The sequence below is a fragment of the Cupressus sempervirens genome, chromosome 10 (genome assembly GCF_028749045.1).
Source record: "Cupressus sempervirens isolate cs-2001-9-10 chromosome 10, ASM2874904v1, whole genome shotgun sequence".
Classification (NCBI taxonomy): Eukaryota; Viridiplantae; Streptophyta; class Pinopsida; order Cupressales; family Cupressaceae; genus Cupressus; species Cupressus sempervirens.
In genome coordinates, this window is record NC_143127.1 from 639317011 (window position 1) to 639342901 (window position 25891).

The 25891-nt window shown below is 31.9% G+C and overlaps 1 pseudogene; it reads right to left on the minus strand.

Moving 5' to 3' along the window:
* LOC149535456 (alpha-glucosidase pseudogene) overlaps window positions 1-16255 on the minus strand; it is a 28291-nt pseudogene extending 12036 nt beyond the window's left edge.
* Between the last annotated feature and the right edge of the window lie 9636 nt (window positions 16256-25891).

The following is a 25891-nucleotide window of genomic DNA, read 5'->3' on the forward strand; positions in this document are numbered from 1 at the left end:
TTTAAAAATAATAATAAAAAGGGGTTTTTTAATTTTAAAAATAAAAATAATTAAGATAATAGTACTTCCATTTCAAAGTATGAAGGAAGGTAGAATTGGACTCCAATATCTGTAAAATCTTGAAAAATGCTCTATCTAGTTATTTCTTAATGCTCTCAATCTAAACAAGAGCTATTAGAATTAGATTAAGATATATAAAATTTGAATGGAATATTTATGGAAACACACTAAGAAATTAAAGTAAGTAACCAATAAAAGAATATGAAAATGTCTTATCACTCCTTAAACCTCCTCAGCTCTGTAAGCTAGGCTTATTTGCATATTAGTATTGTCAAAGTACAAATTATCAAAGAACATTAAAACTAAATCAGACAAATGGAAATTAACTGGAATCTTAACAACTCTCAAGAATATACAGATATTTTTAAAATAAGTCTTAAATTTTGTTATAAAGAAGGTTTCTTAACTCTATTTCATCTCTATCATACTCTCTTCTGAACTAATATTGTTGACACCTTGTGGAAAGAAAGTCTTCTTTGTTTTGTAGGCAAGTTTTGAAACATTATCTCAGGAGGAGCATTTGGCAATAGTGTGGATCAACAATATTTGTCAGAAATTGATTAATGCAATGACAATCTCTCTAGTCAAGCAAGATCTATTTAAACAGAAAAAGTAAGATCTAATAAATATTAAGTATACTGGGTTATGCCCCTTTGAAAATTTGTATAATATAGGACTTCGGTCTCGGGCAAGACTAGAGGTTTTCTTGCTTCGTTCTTTCCTACTAGTGCCTGTTCGAACAAAGAACAATGTAACTTTTATTTTATCTAATACAATATAAAGGCTTCAGCCATTTACCGATCTTAAAAAAAATTAAAAAAATGTTATGGTTCTTTATATATTCATATTGATAATGTTTTCTCTTGTGATGAATGTTTACCAACAAAGGTGATGTACAAACTTGTGACACTTTTGACATTGTGAAAAGTTCTAATGTCATTATTCTTGAACTATTTTCACATATTTTATATTAGCAGTGCAATCATTCTAAATGTGTCTTTTGTAGTTCTATTAGTTCTATAAAATATTTTTGCATGAAGTTGTTGGTGGAATGATCTTTACAATTAAAAAACTCTCCATGATAATTTCTATTCCATTTTAAGTTCACAATTTAATTTGCAACTTCACTAAACTCTCACCCCAAAATCCAACCTACAAAAGGTAGGAACATTGCCAATTGTACCCCTTATTATTGTTTGAAGTGGAAGGTTCAATGAATTAAGTATGGAGTTTACTCTTTAAAAATTTAAGTCCTATAATTTATAAAAATGAGTTGTCTCGTGAGTTTTTTATTCATTATATGAAATTCACTTTCTTTTTTACATTTATATAGTAAGTTAATTGAATATGATGAATAAAAAAACTCATGAGACCACCAACCTCTATAAATTATGGGGTTTAAATATTTTTAGAGTAAACTCCATACAAAATTCATTGGATCTTCCACTTCAAAAAAAAAATCCTAGAAAACCTCAAGCAACACCCACTAATTTGTTTTGGAAGCCCCCTTCTGCAAAACTGCACCTAAGACCATTTTGGTCCCCTCCCCTAATCGACTAATTTAAAATTATTTAAAAAAAAACATTTTAATGAAACTTAAAGAAACAATTATACTTCCAGATTAAGATCTCTAGATTTTTTTTTTAAATTATTAATAAGAATTAGAAATTATTATATGAAAGACAAGTGGTAGAAGAAAAGCCTAAGCTAGTGGGGCTACTTCTAGCCTCCCACCTTTTGCAACCGCTCAAATCTACACCCTAAAAATTAAGTGTTGCTAATTTAAGGAGAAGATTCTAATTAGTCTTAGAGAAAACCTTGTTTTTGTTTCATGGGACCACCGACTCCATAAAAATAGACCTTGCAACCCCCCTCAAAAATAGATCGTGTGCTTGTTAGTTTTTACAAATTTTTTTAAAATTTTTTTATGACTTTATCCATGTGACCCAACCTAGTTCCTAGGAACCTGAGGCAAGTTGGAGCAAAGGTATTGGTTATATGTATTTTTTTGTCAGCTATTTTAGTTTAAAAGTGTAAATACTTATATTTACAAAAGATGGTGGTCTATGGATACAATATTTGGGTCTTTTATATTTTGTGTATATAAAAATAAGTGAAATATTAGTTTTTAAATTAAATTTTAGGAAACTTCTAAAATTAAATGTTTGTCAAGTGATAAAAAGTATTTTTAAGTTGGTGGAACAATTTCTAACCATATTTCTTTTTCACCCATTTAAGTATGTAAGGCTAAAAACTAAGAGCTCTTTTTTTGGAGAATGTTTCAAATAATCTTGCAGTCAAATAAAAATTTGTTTATGAAACCACCTTCTACCTCAAAAATCTCATGAGACCCATGCCTAACTTTATGTTTTTCAAAACCTGATGTGGAAACTTCAAATCACTCCCAACATTTTATAGCAATTTTCTTGGCAAGTCCCTTACTTGTAATTAAGAATTAAGGGCCACATTGTCAAATGTGATGTCATATTAGCATACACTTTGCTAAAGTGTTCGAAACAATAAAAAACAAAAGTGAAATCAATGGCTGTTCAAAAATGATAGCCATACTTTTGTAGCTAATGTGTCATCACATGATTGGTTACTTTTTACAACTAAGGGTACAATTCATTTTATCATGGGTAGTCATGGTGGATATTATATTTTTACCCACTAGACATTATGGATTAAATACAAATGCAACCAAAGCAAGAGTTGCAATAGTTTGGAGTAGATAAAAGTAGTCATAGTAGGAAGGGGGACGGAGGGAGAGATTGGTGAAATAACTATTAAAATCATTATTAAAATTAGTATATTGAGATCATTATTTAGTTTTAATCCAAATTTTTTTGCATAAACCTATATTAAACAAGTAAATATTTTTCTCATAATTGAGTTAGGACAAATAATTGAAATCAAAGTGTCTTGTAATTAAATGTCACATAGTGAAGGGTACTTCTCATTTTTTATTAAGAAAAAATAGGTTTAGATGGGACTTTGAAACCCACTACTGTCATATTTCAAGGGAAACTAGAACCCTACTAAGATGAGGTACTTTTAAAAAGAAAGAGTTTTCAAACTGTAGCCTAAAGCCAACAAACAAATGGTATTCATACAATGCATATCATCCAAAGCACAATTTACCAAGAGAATCCAACATGATGTCAAGCCTTACATCAAATAGAAAAACTCTTAAGTAAAGAGATTCATAGAGTTTTTATGGCTCTCCAAATCATGACAAGTACTTCTTCATCAATATTATAATAAATATAATAACATAAACATAGTTGTTAATATCATAATAAATTGATGTTATGTCACTTTCACATGTTATCGTGGATAGGGTTTTGTTGTGGGATTTTGGATTGTTGTTAGTGCTTGTAGTGAAGGGCTTCTTTGACAATAATAGAGGAGATGTTCCATCTAGGTCAAGGTGTTTAGTTGTGGTGGAATTAAAGGCTCTTTTTATTGTGAATAGTTGAATTGATGTAAGTATTTCTTTGCATTGCTTCCTTCATGTATTATTGATTCCTATTATTTTGGTGCAATGGTGATATTTTTTGATGAATATAATGTTTCAGGACAATTTAAAAGATTTCAAAGATGGGAAATCCTCATTGTTAGCCCCAACTAATAATATTTTTAATGTATATGAAATATTCGTATTAATTGTTATATTGTCATTGATGTCGAGTGTTAATTGGTTAGACATTATGCTAATTTAGTAGAGTGCCATATCATTTGATTGACGAAGAGGATTTGAAGAAACTATGATGATGTAAATAATTGATAAGTATATGGTATTCAATGGGCACTTAAATGAGATAGACTTTGATGGTATAATGTTGGTTTGATCATTTGACATAATCTTCAACATATGAGAAAAATTGTGAAATCGTGTATAAGCATGACAATTTGGTCGGTGAATGAAGGATTACAATATTAACCCAACTACTATAGTTGTCATCAAGAACCTCATAAAGAAGTGAAGAATACATAGTGTTAACTGAGCAATTACGGTGCTAACTGAGTCTAGTATTGATCGAGTGAGATGTAATGTTCACTAAGCATGAATAGTAAGAACAAGTTTAGAAAAGATTTGATCCAAGGTTAACATTTGATGAAAATTAAGAATGTTCTAGAAGTTTCAAGGATACAGATGAAGTTAGTTATGAGATCAACAAATGGATAAATTCAAAGAAGATCTAATGGAGAACATTTATCAATTTGGAATGGAGCACAAAGTTCAAGGTGAAAGTCTATATTCAGAGTGACTAGATTTAATGAATCTAAACCTAGTGAAGATCTACCAATTGTGATTAAGTAGAAAAACTTGGAAGATTCTAGAGGAACAAAAAAAGTTTTCTATTTTAAGGGATGAAACGAGATGTTTCTTGTTACTGATGTTGTTGACTGAAGTTGATCAAGTTGATAAAACCAAGCAGAACACTAATGTGAAGATCAAGCAAAGGAAGTGCTATGTTGAAGTGTGTGAATCAACCAGAGAGGGATCAAAATATAGAGATTAAATGAAGGAGAGATCTTAACAAGAAATGTGTAGTGCTAAAACCTAACATGTCATTTCATTGTTACTTTATTACCATTGTAGTAGTTCTAAAAATCTCTTAACCAAGTGGACTTAACAACCTTTTGAAATCCTATATGGTAGCATTATTTTGAACATTTTGTAAGTCCTTTAGAGTAGGCCACTCCTTCAAAATTTCAAGGAGTGATAAGGTCTAGATAATCTTTGGTGTAAATCTTCTAACAAGGTCACATTTAAAATGTGTATGTAACCTTCAACAAGGTTGGCTCCTAACAGAGCTTACTTTAGAAGAGTGAAAATATTTGGGTTGTTGGTGCCCAGGTGGTTTTTTCCTTTACAAGGTTTCCATGTTAGGAACTTGTGTAAAAATGTGGGAATCCTTATTGTGTTGCATATTTATTTCAAGTTAATTATTTAATTTTACGAGTTGGTATAAGCTAGATGATTACTCTGATACTCAGTATAGTAAGATGTATTAAGTTGATGCTTTGATGCAAAGTTTATATCAGTTTAAATTATGTTGTTAGGTATGGTTACCAAGTTAATGATTTGAAAGTTTAAGAAGTTCAAGTTGGTGAAAAGTATTTTTTTAACTTGTAGGATAACTGGTTATAATTGATTTAGCCCTCCCACCCCCTCAATTATCTAACAATTGGTATCAAAGTTGAATGCTTGAAGGAAGAAGTTTGAAGGGTCTTAAGGTAAAGATCCAAAGATGTATAAGAGAGAGGTACCAAAGCTAAACAAGAAGATCTACTCCTCATAGAAAAATAGGATGAGGCTTTATCTATCTAGGATTGGAGAAAATGCACTATATTATTATGACAATTAGTACACCCCTCCTAACCCTCCATTGATAGTTGATGAGATGAACCAAAATAAATAGTATAACAATCTTATGGTCGAGATTGCTTCTGTAGTGAATGATGTTGAGTTTGATGATGTTAGATATTGTGCTACTACTAAAGAAATATGGGACAAGTTGATACTTGTGCATGAAGGAGACCAGAATGTAATGAAAGCCAGAGTAGAAAGTCTAAGAGGAAAATATGATGAGATGAGGATAAAATAAGGAGAACATATTGTTCATTATGTAAATTGAATCAAGAAGTTGTGAGTGCTATAAAAGTTGTTGGAGGAATCATTAGTAATGAATAAGTTACAAGTAAAGTTCTCAAAACACTATTGCATATTTATGCTAGATAAGAGTATATGCTATTCATGAATACAGAGAGGTATGTCTAGTAATGATCTTACTCTTGATAGTTTATTTAGTTGATTGACTGCATTTGAATTAAGTAAATTTGATAATATTGTGCCTAAGATTGAGAATGCTTTGAAGTCATCGCTAACCACTGGAAGTTTAAAGAAATAAAAGAGTAGTAAGAATGAAATTGATTCATATTTAGAGGAAGATATAGATGATATTGAAGCACAACTTGCAAAGAGGCTACTGAAAGGTAAAGGAAAATTCAAAAGTAAACTACCTTTGATATGTTATAAATGTAATGAAGTTGGTCATATTGTTGCTAGATGCCCTAACAACAATAGATGATATAGATGATATAGATGATATAGATAGATGATATAGAAGATATAGATGATATTGAAGCACAACTTGCAAAGAGGCTACTGAAAGGTAAAGGAAAATTCAAAAGTAAACTACCTTTGATATGTTATAAATGCAATGAAGTTGGTCATATTGTTGCTAGATGCCCTAACAACAATACGAGTGACAAAATGACAAGAAGGAGCACAAATATAAAAGAACAAGGACTATAAGGAAAAAGGAAAGAATTTATGATATATTGCCGAGGAAGAGTATTATGAGTTAGACACTAATGATGAGAAGGAAGGTGGAGAAGTGGTATATGTTGTTGTTAACAAAGATCTAGATGAGGAAAGGTACGAGGAAGGAAAAAAACCCTTATTTATTATTTATCATGTTAGTAAAAGTAATACATGCACTATTAATAGTGGATGTTCACATCACATGACTGGTGATATTAATAAGTTTGATAATCTAGAGGAATATGAAGGTGGAATTGTTAAACTTGGAAATGATGTTCCATGTCCTATGAAAGGTAGAGGTTCATTGATGCTAAATTAAAAAATCACACATGAGGATTCATATTTGGCTCAAGGAATAAAGTATAATTAGTTGAGTGTTGAATAGTTGAATAATAGGGGTCACAAGCTAAAATTTCATAACAGAAAAGTAAAGATATATGATGATGATAATGGAAATTTGATCAACACTGGAGAGAAAAAAAGACGTAATCTATTTTACCTAGATTCTATTATTAGTACATATTTGATTGCAAAAATTAAAGATGTATGGTTGTGGCATAAGAGACTGTGTCATGTTAACTTTGAGAATATGGTCAAAGTAAGTAGAAAGAAGAAAGTGAGAGGCCTTTTGAATTTGCATAAACTCAAGGATGTTATGTGCAAGAAATGTCAACTCAATAAGATGACTAAGTTTAGTTTTTCAAGTAAGACATATTCAACTAATGATAATATTGGAGATCACATAGTTGAACCCATCCTAGCAAAATATGTGAGAAGGAACCACTCACCAGAGAAAATCATTGGAGATAAAAGTGTTCGAGTCATGACAAGAAGTAAGTTGAAGGATAATACATGATTGATTGTTGAATTTTAACCAAGAATTGTGAAAGATGCACTTGATAATGAAGATTGGATCAATTATATGAATGAAGAGATAGACCAAATAAAGAAAAAAATACATGGACATTGGTGTCGAGGCCCACATACATGAATATAATTGGAACCAAGTGGATTTTTAGGAACAAATTGAATAAGAATAGATTTTTTTTAGGAACAAAACCAAATTATTTTGTAAAGGTTATGCTCAAGAAGAAGGTATTGATTATGGTGAGACCTTTGTACCTATAGTAATATTGGAATGAGATAGAACATTGTTGGCATATGCAACTTACAAGAAGTTCAAAGTCTATCAAATAGATCTTAAGTCTTCATTTTTTAGTGGAATATTGGAAGATGAGGTACACATTTCACAACCTATTGGTTCTCAAAATTATTGGTTGAATTCCTACAAGCCTTGCCTACTCAACACAATCTTGGCCAATGTTAGAAACTAAAACTCAATTATTCAATCTACACAATTTGGGCTCTATCAAAACTAGGTGGTTGTACCTATATCTCTATTGATTGGAATGAGTTAAGGATTGCTAATGCTAAATTTATAATGGATACTCTTAAGTTGGCAAGTGTATTCTCAAGGAGAAATAAAATGTTTGAATTCTTTGAATGTGTATAAAATATTGAAAATAAACTTATCCAGTACTTGTCAATAGAACTTCACCAATCTACAACTGTATATATCAATTTACAAGAAGTTTTCAAAGATCAATCCTTAATCGAATTGGGCAGAATAGAGCCAACCCCCACATAATCGTATCATCAAACTTTTAGAGACAGTGTGCACCCCATCAACTATTGGACAAAGAAGATATAAATGCAATCCCTAGTATAAATGAATTTAATGCTAACCAAAAGAGACTAATTAGATAGATATCATACCATAGTATGAGAATATTTGATAATCAAGATCATACATCACTCTAATCCATCAGAAAAATAGCATAGATCCAAAGGGACAATGAAGAACATGAGCAATTAGAAAACCATATGCCGAAATAGATATAAAGAAAGGATGATTGTATTAACTTCATTTACAAGGAAATACAACAAAGTACTTTAGTTGCATATCCAAGCAAGTATTTGCATGAAAATAAGAATTACTTCATAATGTATTTGTTGTAAATTAACATAGTGTATTCTATTTAAAAAAAATCTCATTATATCTCATGTCTTAAAACTTTTGATTCTTAAATAGAGGTCTTGGTGCCTTTTCTCATGAAAATGAAAAGGTGCAACATAGCTTCAGACCTCTTTATAATTATAACTAACTAATAACTAAATGTATAACAAAACAATAACTGAAAACATGAAAATCATTTCAAACTTCTTCAGTTTCTTCATCCCCAGTGATCGCTACATCCTCTAGTAAATCTTCGGGAACTTTCATGTAGATATCGATTCACTTGGAAATTTGAGCATGTATAGGCCATATAAATTTGGATACTTCTAGAGTAAAAGACTGCATATCGGGCAATCTTAACATTTGCTATGAATTTTGTGAACTTGGTTTCCATTGTAATCAATTTATTTAATAACCTGTGAAATGAGTCTAGTTGGTAATTTTAATCTTCTTTGAATTTGGTTATCATTATTTGTGGCAATTTTGTAGATTCATGCCTTTAATCTTCCAATCATTTGATTTTACCCTCTCCATATTTAATGGTAGGGATGCATGAATGATCAGTAGAGGCAATTGCTTTTAATTTCTCTTCCAACTTTTATTGCTCTTGATTTATTTAACTCAAATTATTTGTTATAGAATCAATGAAATCAATAGTGGCTTTAATGTGTATAGGGGCATCTGGATCTCTTTTAGTAACCTCAAAGAATTTATTCAACTCAAACCTAGAAGGATGCCATTTCTTTTCTATTTCTAAGAGTGTATTCCTTCCCTTTGCAAAGAAATTCAACATATTACAAATGTTATTATACCCTTCAAATACCTCATCACATTTAGCCAAAACAAGATTCATTATGTAAAAAAGAATTTCCTCCAGGGTTTTGAAAAAATAGTTTTTATGATCAACTTTTTGAATCACTTATTTCTCCCACTCTTCTTCAATGACCAAAGTTGGAGCCTTATGAACTATAATGAAATTAATAGTTTTAGCAGATTTCAATTCATTCACTTCTTTCTCCAACCTCCTTGTTTTCACATGCATTTTATTTATTATTTAATTCATTTCAATCTCCATCCACTGTAATTCCTTGATCAGTTCTTGCATATGTCTGATGTTGGATTGATTGAACATAGATTCATGAGTTCATCACATTGCAATAAGCAAAGGGTTTTTATTATCCATTGTTTATACGATAGCCATTCATTCCTTTCCTCTGGGCATATCAGTCTTTCTTGGTTTATTTCGTTTAAATTTAACCCGAGTAGCAAGAGTATTTTCTTTTGGATCATATCTAATCCCTTCAACTTTGTCAAGTGATTCAAATTCTGACACAAAGGTTGAATCTTCTTGCTTTCTAACTTGATCTAATAAAACCATTTCTTTTAATGTCAAACCCAATAGAATTAGTATGTCACCCTTTTCAACCATTTCCCTTGCTTCCTCCTCAGTGCATGAAATGTATTCTAAACATAATTCATCCATCATTTGTTGAATAATTGCAACATGTTGGGATTCATCCACACCTTTAAGTCTTTTGATATTTCTTTCCTAAAATTCCCTCATCTTGTACCTTATCCAAAAATTGTTAAATTCCTGAGTTTGTGTAAAGTTTTCTTGTTCAATAAATCTATGAGAGATAGCCTTCCTCTCATCCTCTATATCAATTGAGTCATCAATATCCATTGTTTGAGAATAATAACCATGTTTCTCCTTAGAAAACTTTGGAGGTGGCTCTAATGATTCAACACTTTTATCGTCATTCAAGATTTTCATAATACTTATAATCTTCATTGACCCTTCATCATCTGAATCTTTGTATGACACCAAAGGAGTATTGGTCCCTTCTTATTATTGAGTTACAGGGGCAGAGGGGCTAGAACTTGATCCTTTTATGCTTAACTTCCTATTTTTGGCTTGAGGAGGGGTGGAAGAGGTGCATGTTCAACCTTTTTACCTTTCTATTGTTCAACATATTCCTGATACAATTTATCAAAGTCTTTGATACATTTATCAATCCTAAGTGTTTCCATGTCTTCCTTGGGATGAAATCAAGGCAAACTCTTATTTAATATTTGACCTTCTTTTTTGGACAAGACATTACACTTCTTTAACTTCTGGTATGCTTCTTGCAGATCATCACAGTTTCTGATAATATCATCTTCCATGTTTAACTGATGAGCATATCTTGCCTTTATGGTCCTGGTGTGTCCTTTAGGATCATAATCTCTACCTTTGTCACTAACCAACCAGTACCTATTCATGATGTAATCCTAATCTTCCTATGATCATATTGTATCCAACTATATAACCACCAAATTTTATGAAATGAGGAATCACATTGCCTTTCCTTCTTAGTTGAGCTATTTCTTTCTCAACCCACAATAATTGCCATATGAATTCTAAGAAACCTAATCTCTTAGGGACAAGCAAAAGGAGTTTATGAGGTTTTTTCCTGCACCTATACAATGTTATTAATGTGTACTTTGATTTGAAAATCCAATCACCCAAGTTAAACTCATAACCTCTATTAGTTAAATGTTCTTTGGGTCTCAAAATGTCCTTGATTTGTTGCGATAGCCTTGTAATAGTACCTCCAAGCATCCTTATTATCCACTGTACAAATACATCTCTAAACACTATGAAATCACCATCCTTTGCATGTATATCCTAAAGCGAACACCAAAGTTGGATGGGTTATTTTTTACCTTCCTCATTTATTGTAGCCAACTTCATAGAATTCTCAAATTGACTAGTTTTCTGATAGAGAATTAAGTAGAAAATTATCGAGTAGTTCTTAAAAGACTTAGAAGTCTTCCATATGACCAATTAATTGTGAAGGCTTTTTTTCAGTTTCAGTGGCGAAGTCAAATTATAGATAAGTGTGAGGGTTTTGAATCTTCATACACATGTACATGAAATCTAATGAAATTTTATGTTTCTGATCTTCTCCAAACAGTTTCAACTAGGAATAGAAAGTATACGTGAATAAATCCATAAAAGAGTCAACAAAATGAGAAGCCATATGATTAAAATACACCAATTTGTTATTATGGCCTCTATATATGAAATGTGCAATTTCTTTACACTTCCCATATTTCATTGTTTTGTGATATTCATTCTTAAAATGCTCCTTATCAAATTTTGTAAGGGCTTGATTACTAAGTTCAAAACATCCTTCAATATAGGATTTTGTGATAACCAACAATGACATATCATCCATCTTTCTCATAGTTTTGGTAGCATTATCATAATGATTTCCTATAATGTCTATGAGCTCTGTGTTATAGGGACTACAACTTTACTAGGTCTAGCCTCCATGGGTTATTTCTAGGTTCCTTTCTATCAATGTTTTCATTAAAATACCAAAACAAAGATCTACGATGCAATGGAAGGTCAGCATCCCTATAGCATTTGAGTTCATCAGAAAAGATAGACATTTGACCACCAGAAGAAGAACCAAGAAATATTTCCAACAATATTTTCTGTATTAACTTAGTGTTTTCTTCCTTAGATTCTTTAACACTAGTGTTCCTTTTTACTGGCATTTTTCTCTACAAATTCAAACTAAGATAAGAAAATATTTTAACTTACTATTTTTTTTGCACTCTACTGAGAATACTTTTGAACTTTCATTGGCAACTTCTCATTCAACTTTGTTCATATGCTCAATATGAAAAACTCATTTCTACTAAGATTTTAATTTACTACATTCTTCAATTATGGTCTATTACTTTTCACACATACATTCACCCCATAATTTTTCCAAGTTGTCACATCTTCACATACTTTATTTTGTACTTTAAGTGATCAAATTAATGGTTCAACCTTTAAAATCCCAAAAAGTAAATTTTTCCCTTTCGCATATCTCATTTGAAACTATCTCCAAAATTGTAATTTTTTGGAATCTTGCAAAGCATCTCCAAATGGCCCTATAAAATCGCTATTTTGGAACTTCCTTTTTTAGTCATTATCAAAATAGCGATAAATTGTTATCTCATGAGCTTTTGAAAAATTACCTTTCAAAATAGCAAAATTATTGTAACTTTATGAGCCATGCATTTTGTCTTCTCTGAAGTACTAATATTTTGCTACTTTGCGGGTATCTTGACTTCCTTTATTCAAGAAGGTGAAAAATGCATTAAATCATTACATTTTGAGCAAAAAAAATTCTAGGGTCTACCACAACCTGAAGGATTTGAGGAGCCAAATCAGAAGCACCTGGTATGCAAATTGAACAAAGCACTGTATGGGTTGAAGCAAGCACCAAGAGCATGGTATGAAAGCTTGCATTCATATTTGATCAAGATTGGATTTGCTAGAAAAAGTGGGAATAGTAACCTCTTGAAGTTGATGAAAGTTAAATCCCACAACTCCCAAGAATCACTTGCATGCAAACACTTGTCACAAAAAGAGAGGAGCAAAAGTTATGGAGACTAGAATTCATCGATTCATAGAGGAGACATTCTTGATGAGCAAAAAGATAAATTACTATTAATCAAAAGTGAATGAATGTTTTAATTTACAAAGTGAGATCAATCCAGGAGATCCAAACCCTAAAAGGTAAAACTTAGGTTGCATTCTAACAATAAATAAAAGAATTAATTACTAATTGCCTAAAGTTTAGCTAAGTAAAATAGAGTTAATTATAAAATATCTAATTACTCTAACACCCCCCCTTAAGATAAATTTAGTGAGTAGCTTAAAACCTAGAAACTACTACTGAAAGTGAATTGTGGGTCCTAACAACAAAGTCTAATGAGGTACCCAAGCACAACTAAATCTCTATAAAGAGGAGAAATAGAGAAAATAACATAGGAAAAACCCTACTCCAACAAGAGATGGAGAGAATGCTAAAAGAACTAGTGAAGTACTAGAGAAGCCTCCAAACTAGAGAATATCCCATAAGATAGGAACAAAATGATGACCATGTAGAACACCATTGAAGCATGTAGAAGCCACAAAGCTCTATCAAAATTAATTGATGATATGAAGAACCTCCAATAAAATAGAACCTGGCTAGGTAGAGAAGATTGTAATGTGCATGAGTGCTCTCAGAAGACACTACTTAAATCAGGAGGCACACAAAGGCAAACAATTAAACTTGAAGATACAAATGACATGAAACACCAAAACCTGAAGAGTTGATCAATCAAACATGAAAAGATGCAACCAAAGTAGGAACAAAAAGAAAAGTGTCTATATGGTAAATGATCCATATCATTGAAATGCATAGGTACCTAGCTACTACATTCACCTAGTACATAGGAACAAATAATGAATACATAGCTCAAAACATAAGTCATAACCAACATCTAGGTCAAAGAAACACTTGAAAGAAAACTATCTCAAAGGGTACCAAGAACACAAGTAACATCTAAACCCACAAGCAACAAAGACACATAAGTAATCTACTATGCAAGTGGGCAAGTGTCATTGCATGAGCCAACTCTAAGGTTACTCTAGTAGCCTTGATGGACTCTGGCCCCCTAGTGTCTCTATAAAACATCAATATCCTTTCATATAGACAAGGCATACTAACGAGTCAACTCTAAGGTTACCTTGGCAGTCTCACAAGACTCTGTCCCCCTAGTGACTTTATGTGGTACCAATATCTTATTAATTTATTTTAAACCCATTTAATGAAATTTTATCACTTTATTAAAACAACCTACAATGGGTTACCAGGAAGCCACTTAGGGGCTCCGGCCTCCATTACAAGCCACTTTTGAACATGGCATACATATAGCCTACCCTAGGCTCAGAAAAAGTAGAAGGTTTGATATGAACATAAACCACACATCATTTCTTAAATAAGCAACTGGAAAGTACTAAAATATCATTGATTAAAAAACATAGATTTTACCAATACAATCATCCTAATAGGACTAATCCAAAATCAAGTACACGTATACCAACCCATGACATTACACGACATCACCAAAAACAAATCACATAATCACCTCAATCCTATACAAGCAAGTGGGAAGCAATCCAAGGATAATTGATTGAAGACTCAAAGGTTACACTAGAAAAGTCATACCATTCATCTTAGTTCTACATAAGAAACTGGAAAGCACAACTATCTCAAAGGGTACTAAGAATAAAAGTAACATCTAAACTTAGAGGCAATAAAGATACATAGGAAATATAGTATGCAAGTGGGCAAGTGTCATCGCATGAGCCAACTCTAAGGTTACCCTAGCAACCTCGATAGACTTTGGCCCCCTAGTGTCTCTATGGGGCATCAATATCCTTGCGTATAGACAAGGCATACTAATGAGTCAACTTTAAGGTTACCCTAGTAGTCTCACATGACTCTACTCCCCTAGTGACTTTATGTGGTACCAATATCTTATTAATTTATTTTAAACCCATTTAATAAAATGTTATCACTTATTAAAATAACCTATAATGGGTTACCCAGGCAACCACTTAGGGATTTGACCTCCATTACAAGCCACTTTTGAACATGACATACATATAGCCTACCCTACGCTTAGAAAAAGAAAAAGGTCTGATATGACCATAAACCACACATTAGTTCTTAAATAAGCAACTAGAAAGTACTAAAATATCACTGATCAAAAATCATAGATTTCACCAATACAATCATCCTAACAGGACTGATCCAAAATCAAGTACACATATACCAACCCATGACATCACACGACATCACAAAAAATAAATCACATAATCACCTCAATCTTATACAAGCAACTGGGAAGAAATCCAAGGATAACTGATTGAAGACTCAAAGGTTACACCAGAAAAGTCATACCATTCATCTCAATTCTACATAAGAAATTGGAAAGCACAACAATACATTTGATCAAACTCATCATAGAACACACAAGATACATCACCATGGTCAAGTATAAAAGATCATAACCAAAATAGGCCATAAGATCATCACAGAACAAAACTCCCAAGCCTCTAGTAATACAATCTGACTGGTCAAAGCACTAAGTCAAACTCGAACCCATCATCAGTAAACCACACATCATATACAGTACAGAAAAAAGTAACTTTCATAATTAATTAGGTTTTGAAAACCCTAAAGTTTAATTTTCACCAAAAGTTTCCAAGTTTCCATTTTTGTTTTCAAGTATTATAGATTCACTGACATTCTCGAGTCCACACGAGTCTCAACACTCAACAATTCATAAAAAGTTGTTTAAACATTGTTTTATAGTTCAATTCATTATCAAAACACAAGATTCAATAAACAAACATTGTTTTAGTTTTCATTTTCCCTTTTTCCCTAATATTGATTTGTTAATGTGTTCCAAGTTTACAAGAATAATAGAAGATTCAACAATCCATCTCAAATTTGCACACCTACTAATTCCAATTCAATTTTATAAAGTTAATTTACCACAATTCTATAATTAACTATTATTATTAAAATTTCATTAATCATTATTAAATCATTAATAATTATTATTATGAAAATATCAATAAAATAATATATTTTTATTTATATTAATTTATTAATATTAAAAATTATAAAATTAAATAATATAACAATTATAAAATAAAAATAATAACAATAATTAATAATAATATTATTATTAATATTAAAATATTTTTAAAAAAACTAAAAATAAAAATAAAAAGCGATTTGAAATCGCCAACCATATTCCATGCATTTTCAAATGCATACCCCAAAGAAAGGGGAGTTGCTAGTTGGCCTTTTACTTGGGGTAGTCGTTGCTTTGGTAGCATTCACTGCCTCAACAACAATTACTACTTTGGCAGATTTTGTTGCCTCAACAACGATTGCTGCTTTGGCAGAGTTTGCTACCTCAACAGTGATTGCTGCTTTGCTAGTGTTCGTTGCCATTGCAATCGAGCTGCCTTGGCAGCCATGAGGGGGGAGGTCATGACCCCTCCTCACTCAATAATATATATATTTTTATAAACAAACATAAAAAAGGTCATGCCTTCTTGTGTAAAATTATAGGTTTCAGAATATGTCCATTTTCTTTTTTTTGAAGATCTTGTTTTATATTAGACAACCAAAACAATCCTCTCACAATAAAATTTTCAAATTTAATTACAAATATGTATATATTTTTAAAACCAAATTACAGAATAGATTTGATAAGAAGATTACGAACCACCAACGAATTTATATATTAAATTCTGGTTTCTTTACCAAACCTTTTCCATATTGAATTTTGTCAAATTACAAAACTGTAAAATTTACCAAACAAGGGTTTCAATCCTTCCATTTAATTACATATGCTTTTGAGCATGAAGAGTGATAAAACACATATGAGGGTTTCTAGTTTTCAATTCGTATAGAGATGTTTTTGAAAATGATGAACAACTAAATTCACACACAAGGGATTCAAATCATCAAATTGCTTATAGAGGTTTTTGAAAATGAAGAACAATCAAATTCATACACAAGGGTTTCATATTAAATCACAAACAATTCAATAAAAAAAATCAAACTTTCTCAAACAAGGGTTTCACCCAAAGGAATTATGAAAAATAGAAACACAACAGACACAAAGAAGATAGATATTTTCAATGCAAGAACTATTGTGCAAAACTCATGAGATCCTACTTGGATCTGATGCTAAGCAATGAACACACAAAGCATGCAAGAATTTTCCTTCTCTTTCAAAAACCCTCTTTTCGGAAGTGGCTCCTCCAAACCTCTATGTGGAGAAATGAGCTCTGATTTCTTAATAAAGAGTTTTTTTCCAAAATCAAGGCTTCAATTGTGCAATTATTTGAAACCCCTTTATCCTTTATTATTATTTATTATATTTTAATTTCTTGTGCAAGCTTTTTGCATTAAAATAAAATAACTTTATTAAATCAATTCCTTTCTTTCTTTAATTAAATCATGAGACACTTTTAATAATATATTTATTAATTTAACTAATTATATTATTTAGAGTTTATTATTAAAATGACACTCCTAAATAATATTATTAAATTTAATTAATTTCTCAATTAATTAAATATTGAATTTTCTTTATAAAATTTTCATTGAATTAAATCATTAAATTATCTTTTAATAATATTTAATTACAACTAAAAATCACACCAGACCCACAAAATTAAATATGACAACTCAACTAAAGACAAATAACATAATCAAACTCTAGGGTCAAAATCACAAATTCACATCACTTAATGAATTTGAATGGGTAAACAACTCAAATACTTGTCCTACTTTCTAGGACAATTGTCTTAGCTTAGGGTTTTGACTCAAGAATTATCTCCCCACTTATACCATTGAGATACTATGATAAGGGACACTCATCTTGGCAATTCAAGGAAGTTGATACCCAATACCTGCAATCTACATAAAATTCACACATGTACATACTCATATATTCTAAAGTAAAATAGGCAATGGCAAGGAGTGGTACATTGTGTAGATCTTGACTAGCAGGTGACTATGACTCCCTCCCTTAACCACATTAAAACGCCAATCATAAAGTAAAACAAACAAGTACACCATACACATGCAAGTATGGGGTAAGTATCCATAGAACTACATATAAATAATTCATCTAACTAATCATCATGAGATAACATAAACCACTAAATGAAAATACATATATCATCATCAAAGTAATCTTGAACACATGAAATAACTAAGTAACTCATCACATAAATCAATTGGATATGAAATAACATCAAATCTAATCTAGCAACCAAGTATCAATAATCATAAACATAAATATAAAATAGGCCTAAAACAATCTGACAATACAATCAAAAAAGTCAACTAGGGGTAGGCATTACAAAATACCTTTCCAACAATATAAAGAATTCTCAAATTAGAGATCAGATGCTCAAGATATGTCTCCCGGAGTGCAAAATAGAACTCTTAGCTTTGATAGAAAAATAAGCTATTAAAAATGCATAAAAACTAAAAATTACCTGTACTATCACAATGGGCTTAGAACTAACTTTACGATGAGATCCTATTTGTGGAAAACAAAGTTCTTATGCCAGAGATATGAACAAAAAACCACCGATAAGTTTAAACAAAACTAGGAGGACAAATAGGTTGATGATGCAGGCACCAATGTCAATAGGTGACAAGCCCAAATTTGATAGTTAAATGACTGTCAAGGAAAAATTATGCTTGAAAAATAACCCCTGATGTTGAAAAAAAATTAGCTATTGGAAAATGAGCCAGTGTGATAGAAAAAAAAAGAGATGGTTCTTGAAAAATAAATTAGGTGGCCATAAAAAATGTGGGAAAGAAGTTGCCAAAAATATTAGCAACTCACCATAGACTGTTGATGGGAGCCAAATCCTGATAAAGAACCATAGGTGGCAAAAAATTATGGAAAAAATGGAGGCCGAGGGGGCTGGAGGGGCCCAATTCTGTTATAAAATTGTGCCCATTAAAACACAAGTTCAAAAAAAAAACTCACCGATCTCCAAATGAAACATGCCCATTATTTTTGAAAACCATTATGAAGGGGGAAAAAACAACCCACAAAATGGTCAAACCTTCCTTGAATAATGAAACCACCAACAAGATCCCCAAAAGTTGCCAATGATACCACAAACCTCCAAAAAATAAAATTGAAACTGCCCACTTATTACCACTTATCATAAAACACCAAACCATATAAGTGAACCCAAAAATCAAAAAGGAGGTCCATGAATGGATTGCGTGGGTCCCAAAAAGGAAGGGCACAAAGCTGATGTGGTGGGACTGTGGTATAAAATTTAGTATTGTTGAGATAGAAGGGGAACAACCTAATAAATGTGGTTAACAATTGTATGGGGCTTAATGAGTGTAGGTCACGTGTGTACTAGAAAAGGTTGTGCATCCACTAAAAATCATAGAGAGGGTAAACATAAGACAAAGGCCCTAGGGTAAGGATGATACAGGAGCTGAAAACTAGAGGGGCCAATAATGTTTTTGGGTGTCACAGTACATGATGCTTCCAAGGCTGGGAGAAGCCCAAGACTAGGTACATGTGGGAAACTCCCACCCAATAAATGTTGGGAATATAAGAGTAGTAATTGAGTTGGGAGGGGTGAATTAGTTACTAGAAAATAAATCCCGAATCCCTTTCATGTTAGTACAAAACATAAGCTCTGTTGAAACTGTTGTTACTTGGTTAACACATAGGCATTGGTTAACACTAACAATATGTTGTAACTCATCAAGCACTATAATATCAATTGTTACTTAGAAAATATTGAATATGCAGATCTTAAGATGTTAAATGTGATTAACCTTAATTAACTTAGTTTCATACACATAAAAGAAATAACATGAACACAAGTGACACCAAGATTTAATGTGGAAACCCAATTTGGGAAAAACCACCAATTGCAACTAGTTTATATTTTTCACTCTTTTGAAGTGAGCCCTGTTAGGAGCCAACCTTGTTAAAGGTAAAAAAACACATTGTTAGGTGTGACCCTATTAGAGGATTTAATCACCCTGTTAGGAGTGGCCTTGTTAGAGGTCTTTAGACACTTCAATCTAGAAATGCCACCTCATTAGAGAATTTGAAAAATAACTATTAGGCTAACTCCGTTAAGAGATTTGATACATTGCTACAATAGTTAGAGAGTAAAAATGAAATGACCTGATTGTTGATGCAATTGTATTGCTGATTTCAGGTCTCAATTCTAGTGTGAATACTTAATCCTTCCTGATTAGATTAATCTTCACTGCCCAACAAGGATATTCTCCTTATCCTTCCAATTTGCTTCCTCTAAGCATCTTCTTATCTTCCACACATTCTTTCTTATCTTCTATCCTAAAATTGACCTTATAATTATACCATATACATTGTCAAGTTGGCTTGAATACAACTTACAACAATTAATATTCATCTCTTTAGTCAGCTAGAACCAACAAACAAAACTATTAAACTCAATATGCTAAAGCAAGAAAATCCTTTGTTAGTCGACCTTGCTCGGTAGACACTAACACTGAAATGATTTCCTGTGTTAACCAAGTGAAATCAATTAACACTATATCTTTGCAAATTTTCTTTGGTAATCAAGTGAGTTCGATTAACATTAGTTCCATCCAACTTTTCTTTGTTAACTAAGTGAGCTCAATTAACACTCAACTTCTGCAAACTTCACTTAGGTGCCCAAGTGAACTTAGTAGACACTGTATTATGAACATGGAAAATATTAGAATGCTTTGCAGACATAGGAAACTATCTTCATCAGTGAGCTTGATGTACACTAACTAGTAAATATATGACATTTGGTGTAACATCAAAGATAATATACAATTGATCAATTGTTTTCAACAATCTCCCTCTTTGGCATTGATGGCAACACAACATGTCATAATACAATGAAATTTTAAAGAAAAATAAAAGTGGGGAAAATATCCCTAGTTTCATTCTGATTCTCATCCATGAGAACTCCCTCTATCAGTGTGAACTCCCTTTGACTTCAATCTCTTCCTTTGATTTCAATTTCTCCCTCTGTCAACAAAATCTCCAAGTTTATTCTTTCTTTAACATCTTCTTCTGTGTTGGATACAATTGATTAATTGTGTATTGTCTTTGATGTTACACAAATTTCATAATCATTATCAGTTAGGATATGCCAAGCTCACTCGAATCGTGAAGATACTTTTTAGTGTCTATTGAGTGTTCTTGTGTTTGCCTAGTTCAAAAGGTAGTGTTTACCGAGTTCACTCGGGCGTCAAAGGAAAGTTGGATGGAACTAGTGTTAACTAAGCTCACTTAGTTGCCAAAGGATTTTCATAAGTTTAAGTGTTAACTAAGCTTCTATTGGTTAACGGAGGAAATTGCTTCAGAGTTAGTTTCTACCGAGCAGGGTCGACTAGCAAAGGATTTTCCTATTTTGTTGTATTAAGCTTAATTGATCTATCTATTGATTCCAACCAACTGAGGTGATGAATATTGATTATTGTAAATTGTACTTGAGCCAAATTGACAAAGTGAAAGGTATAAGTATAAGGTCAAGTTGTGACTTCAATTAGTAGTAGAGTGTGTGCAAGTGACTGCAAGAGAATGTGCGAATTATGGTGATGTGATTGAAGATCTATTGGTAAGTAGAAGAAGTGAATTCCAAGGATAAGAAGAATATCCTTGTGGTGTAGCAAAGCCATATTCAATCAGCAAAGATCAAGTAAAAGCCTAAATAGAGATCTAAAATCAGCAATCAAGTTGCATTTGAGTCAGGTCAACTCATTGTTACTCTCTAACCATTGTAGTAGTGATCTAAATCTCTTAACATAGTTAGCTTAACATTTATTTACAAATTCTCTAACAAGATGGTAATTCCATTGAATTGTTCTCAAGACCTCTGACTAGGCCACTCTTATCAGGGTGATTAAATCCTTTAATAGGGTCACAACTAACAATGTGTTTTGTAACCTTTAAAAGGGTTGGCTCCTAACAGGGCTCACTTCAAAATATTGAAAATCAATAACTAGTTACTATTGGTGGTTTTTTCCAAATTGGGTTTCCACGTTAAATCCTAGTGTCAAATGTGTTCATGTTATTTTATTTATGTGTTTTCAACTAAGTTAAAGTAATGATACTCATAGATAGCATCTAATGGTTTATGAGTTAATCTTTTACCAAACTAATCCAGTTACTATTGAGTTACAACATTATGTGTTTTTATCGAGCTTCAGTAGTATTTAGTTATTTGTTTTTATTTTGTACTAACATTAAAAGGGAATTGGGATTTATTTTTGTTGTAACTAATTCACCCCTCCATTCTTAGTTACTCCTCTTATATTTCCAACACTTTTAATAGAAAACTCTCCTTCTTTGATGTCAGACCAAGTTCTCCCTCTTTGATATCTTCAAACAAAATTTCTGTGATATGCAAACTCTCCCTCTTTAGAAATTTTTTGTAATATGACAAAAAACTCTCCCTCTTTGACATCTTATGCCAAAGATAATATTTAGTGAATTTCCAATGTACCTAATGTATAGATTCATATGTAGTCTTCCCTTTCATTATTGCATCAACTTGACTGATCTTCAACATGTTTAGGTTGATGCATCACTAAACTTCATTTAGTGAGCTTCAAATAGGGGAATAACCCTTTTCTCTTAGATACAAAAATGCATCCTTAGGTAATGGCTTGGTGAAAATTTCTACAATTTGTTCTTTAGTATTCACATATTCCAATCTCACCTCTTTGTCTTGCACCAATTCTCTCAAAAAATGATATTTTATTGCAATGTGCTTGGTCTTGGTATGCATCATAGGATTATTTGATATGTTAATTGCACTTGTGTTATCATAGAAGATAACTACTGAATACTTGATTTCTACCTTCATACCTACAAATAGTTGTTTGAACCAAACAACATTGGAATAATTAATTGCTGTTGCGCAATACTCTACCTCCGTTGTAGACTGAGAAATGAAATTCTACATTTTACTTGTCCAAGACACTAGTCTCTTATCAAGAAAGAATGTTCCACCACTAGTGCTCTTCCTGTCATCAAGACTTCCTACCAATTCTACATCAATGAAGGATTTCAAATCTGAGTTGCCTCCTTTCTTGTACCATAATCCATAATTTTTAGTACCCTTTAGATGCCTAATGATTCTCTTTATTACCATCATATGATTTTCTTTAGGATTAGCTGAAAATCTTGCCACCATATCAACTGCAAGAGCAATATCAGGCCTAATATGTACTACGTAATAAGGTTTGGCAATCATTGATCTATGTGTGGTCTGATCTACCTCATTGGAATCATCATTTTTGGAAAGCTTATGTCTAGTAGACAAAGGTGTTCCAACTGGTCTTGAATCCTCCATTCCAAACTTATTTAGTATCTTCTTTATATACTTAGATTGAGTAATGTAGATACCATCTTTCTTCTGTTGAATCTGTAAGCTAACAAAGAATTTTATTTCACCAAACATTGACATCTCAAATTCTTTACTCATTTCCTCTAAAAAAGATTTGCACAAATCATCATTTCCAATAAATAATGTATCATCCGCAAATATTTATGCCAACACAATCTTCTTTTCTGGTCATTCTTTCATGTATAGATTGTTGTTATCATTTGTCCTTTCAAAACCAATCCTTCATGAAATAATTATGAATTCTTTCATACCAAGCTTTGGGAGCTTGTTTAAGACCATATAATGCTTTGTGTAGTTTACAAACCATATCCTTTTTTCTTGGATCTACAAAACCTTTAGGTTTCTCTATGTAGACTTCTTCTAGAATTCCATTCAAGAATGCAAATTTTACATCCATCTGATATAATTTAAAATTTTTATATGCAACATAAGAAAGTAGAGTCCTAACACCTTCTAATCTTGCAATAGGAGAAAAAGTTTCATCGTAGTCAATACCTTCCTCTTGAGAATAACCTTTGCATACTAACCTTGCTTTGTTTCTTGAAACTTCTCCATCTTCATTCAACTTATTTATGAAAACCCACTTTGTGCAAATTAAATTCTTATCCTTGGGTCTAGGAACAAGAGTTTAGGTCTTATTCCTTTCTATATGTTCTATCTCTTTATTCATTGCTTCAATCCAAATTTCATCATCCAAAGCATATTTAACTGTTCTAGGTTCAAATTTAGTAAGCAAATATGTACCTATCAATTTGTTCCTTGTCAATGTACCATCTGACTTGTCTCTAATGATCTACTTAGGTGCATGGTTCTTTTTGACATATCTTGCTAATATAGGCACTTTGGATTTAGAGTTTGTTCCACTTGCCTCACCATGATCTTTTGTATCATGCTTGGGTCCCACTCATTGTGACTCAGGTCCTTTGGACTGGCTACAACTCGATAGCTTCTGACTGTGACTTGGGTCCTTTAGACTATGACTCAGGTTGCACTGGCTACAACTCAGGTGCTTTAGGAGATTTTGGGGACTCAGGAGGTGATGTATGATGACTTCTAATTAGATCAAGGAATGTATCAGGTTTAAAGTAAATAAAATTTGTGTAGTCTTTAGGTTCTTTGTTGCTCTCTTCTTCACTCTTTTCTGCAAACTCATCAATCTTCACATGTGCACTCTCTATGATCTTATGAGTGCTTAGATTCAAACATTTGTATGCTTTACTTTTGCTAGAGTATCCTAGAAATATGCCTTTGTCACTTTTGGCATCAAATTTACCTTTCCTAATCTCCTTCAAGATATCACATTTTCTACCAAATACTTTCAAGTAACTTACATTAGGTTTGTAGCCATACCATAGTTCATAAGGAGTTTTATTTGAGTCTTTCTTTAGTTGTACTCTGTTATGGGTATGAATTTTTGTACTAATTTCTTCATTTTCTAGTATTTGATTGCAACATTCTTTTCTATCATTAGGGTTCTTGCACAATCCATGATTGATATGTTCCTTCTTTCTGCTATACCATTCTACTGAAGTGTACTAGGGGCTAATACTTGTGTTTTGATTCTTTTATCAATGTATAATTCATTGGAAATGAATTCTCCTCCTCTATTTGATCTCAAACATTTCAGCTTCTTTCCTATTTCTTTCTCTACTCTAGCTAGATATCACTTGAACTTTTGCAAAGCTTTAGACTTATCTTTCAGATAAATTTATGTCATCATTCTAGAATAATCATGAAAAAATAAAATGAAATACATATCTCCACTATAGCTCTCTATGCCAATAGGTCCACAAATCTCTACTTAGAATAATAATCCTTGCTCTTGAAACTTGTCTTTCCCATCTTACCAATTTGATAATTCTTGCATAGGCTCATATCAGATTTCATCAAACTAGGAATACCCCTTACTCTTTTAAAAAAAAAAAATCTTGATTAAGTTATCAAAGTTCACATGATACAAACTTTTTTTCCATAACCAACTTTCTTCTACTTGAGTAATGAAACATGAACTTTTACTGAGATCTAGGTAGAATAAGTTACCTTTTTTTTGTTTACTAGACCCAACTAGATTTTCTTTTCCATCTAGCAGCTTGACCTTCCCATTCATGAATTCTACCTTGAATCTAATGTTATTCAACTATGCCACACTCAGTTTATTATGCTTTAGTCCTTCAACCCAATAAGAATTTTCACATCTAAGTTCATTGGTTAGAGAAATACAACCTTTTCCTTTAATGCATCATGGTTCATTTTTTACAAATCTTACACTTCTACCATTATAGTGTTCCATATGTTCAAACTTTTTTTTATCACCAATCATACGATGAGAACAATCACTATCAATAATCCATAAATAATTTTTGCTAACATGAGAAATAGGTGCCATTTTATCTTCTTCATCATCAGATTCATCTTTTACAACAATATAAACCATTTCATCATCATCACTACTATCTAAATCTTTAGCCATGAAAGAAGACTTCTTACCTTTATCCTTGTAGTCTTTGTAGTTCATTTATGCTTCTGGGTGAGATTGTGTGTGAGCTTATCAGCATCAACATTTCAGATCATACTCAATAATCCATCAAACTTTGTTTCATCATATTTTTTCTTAGCTCTCTCATCCTGATGATGGATCATTGAG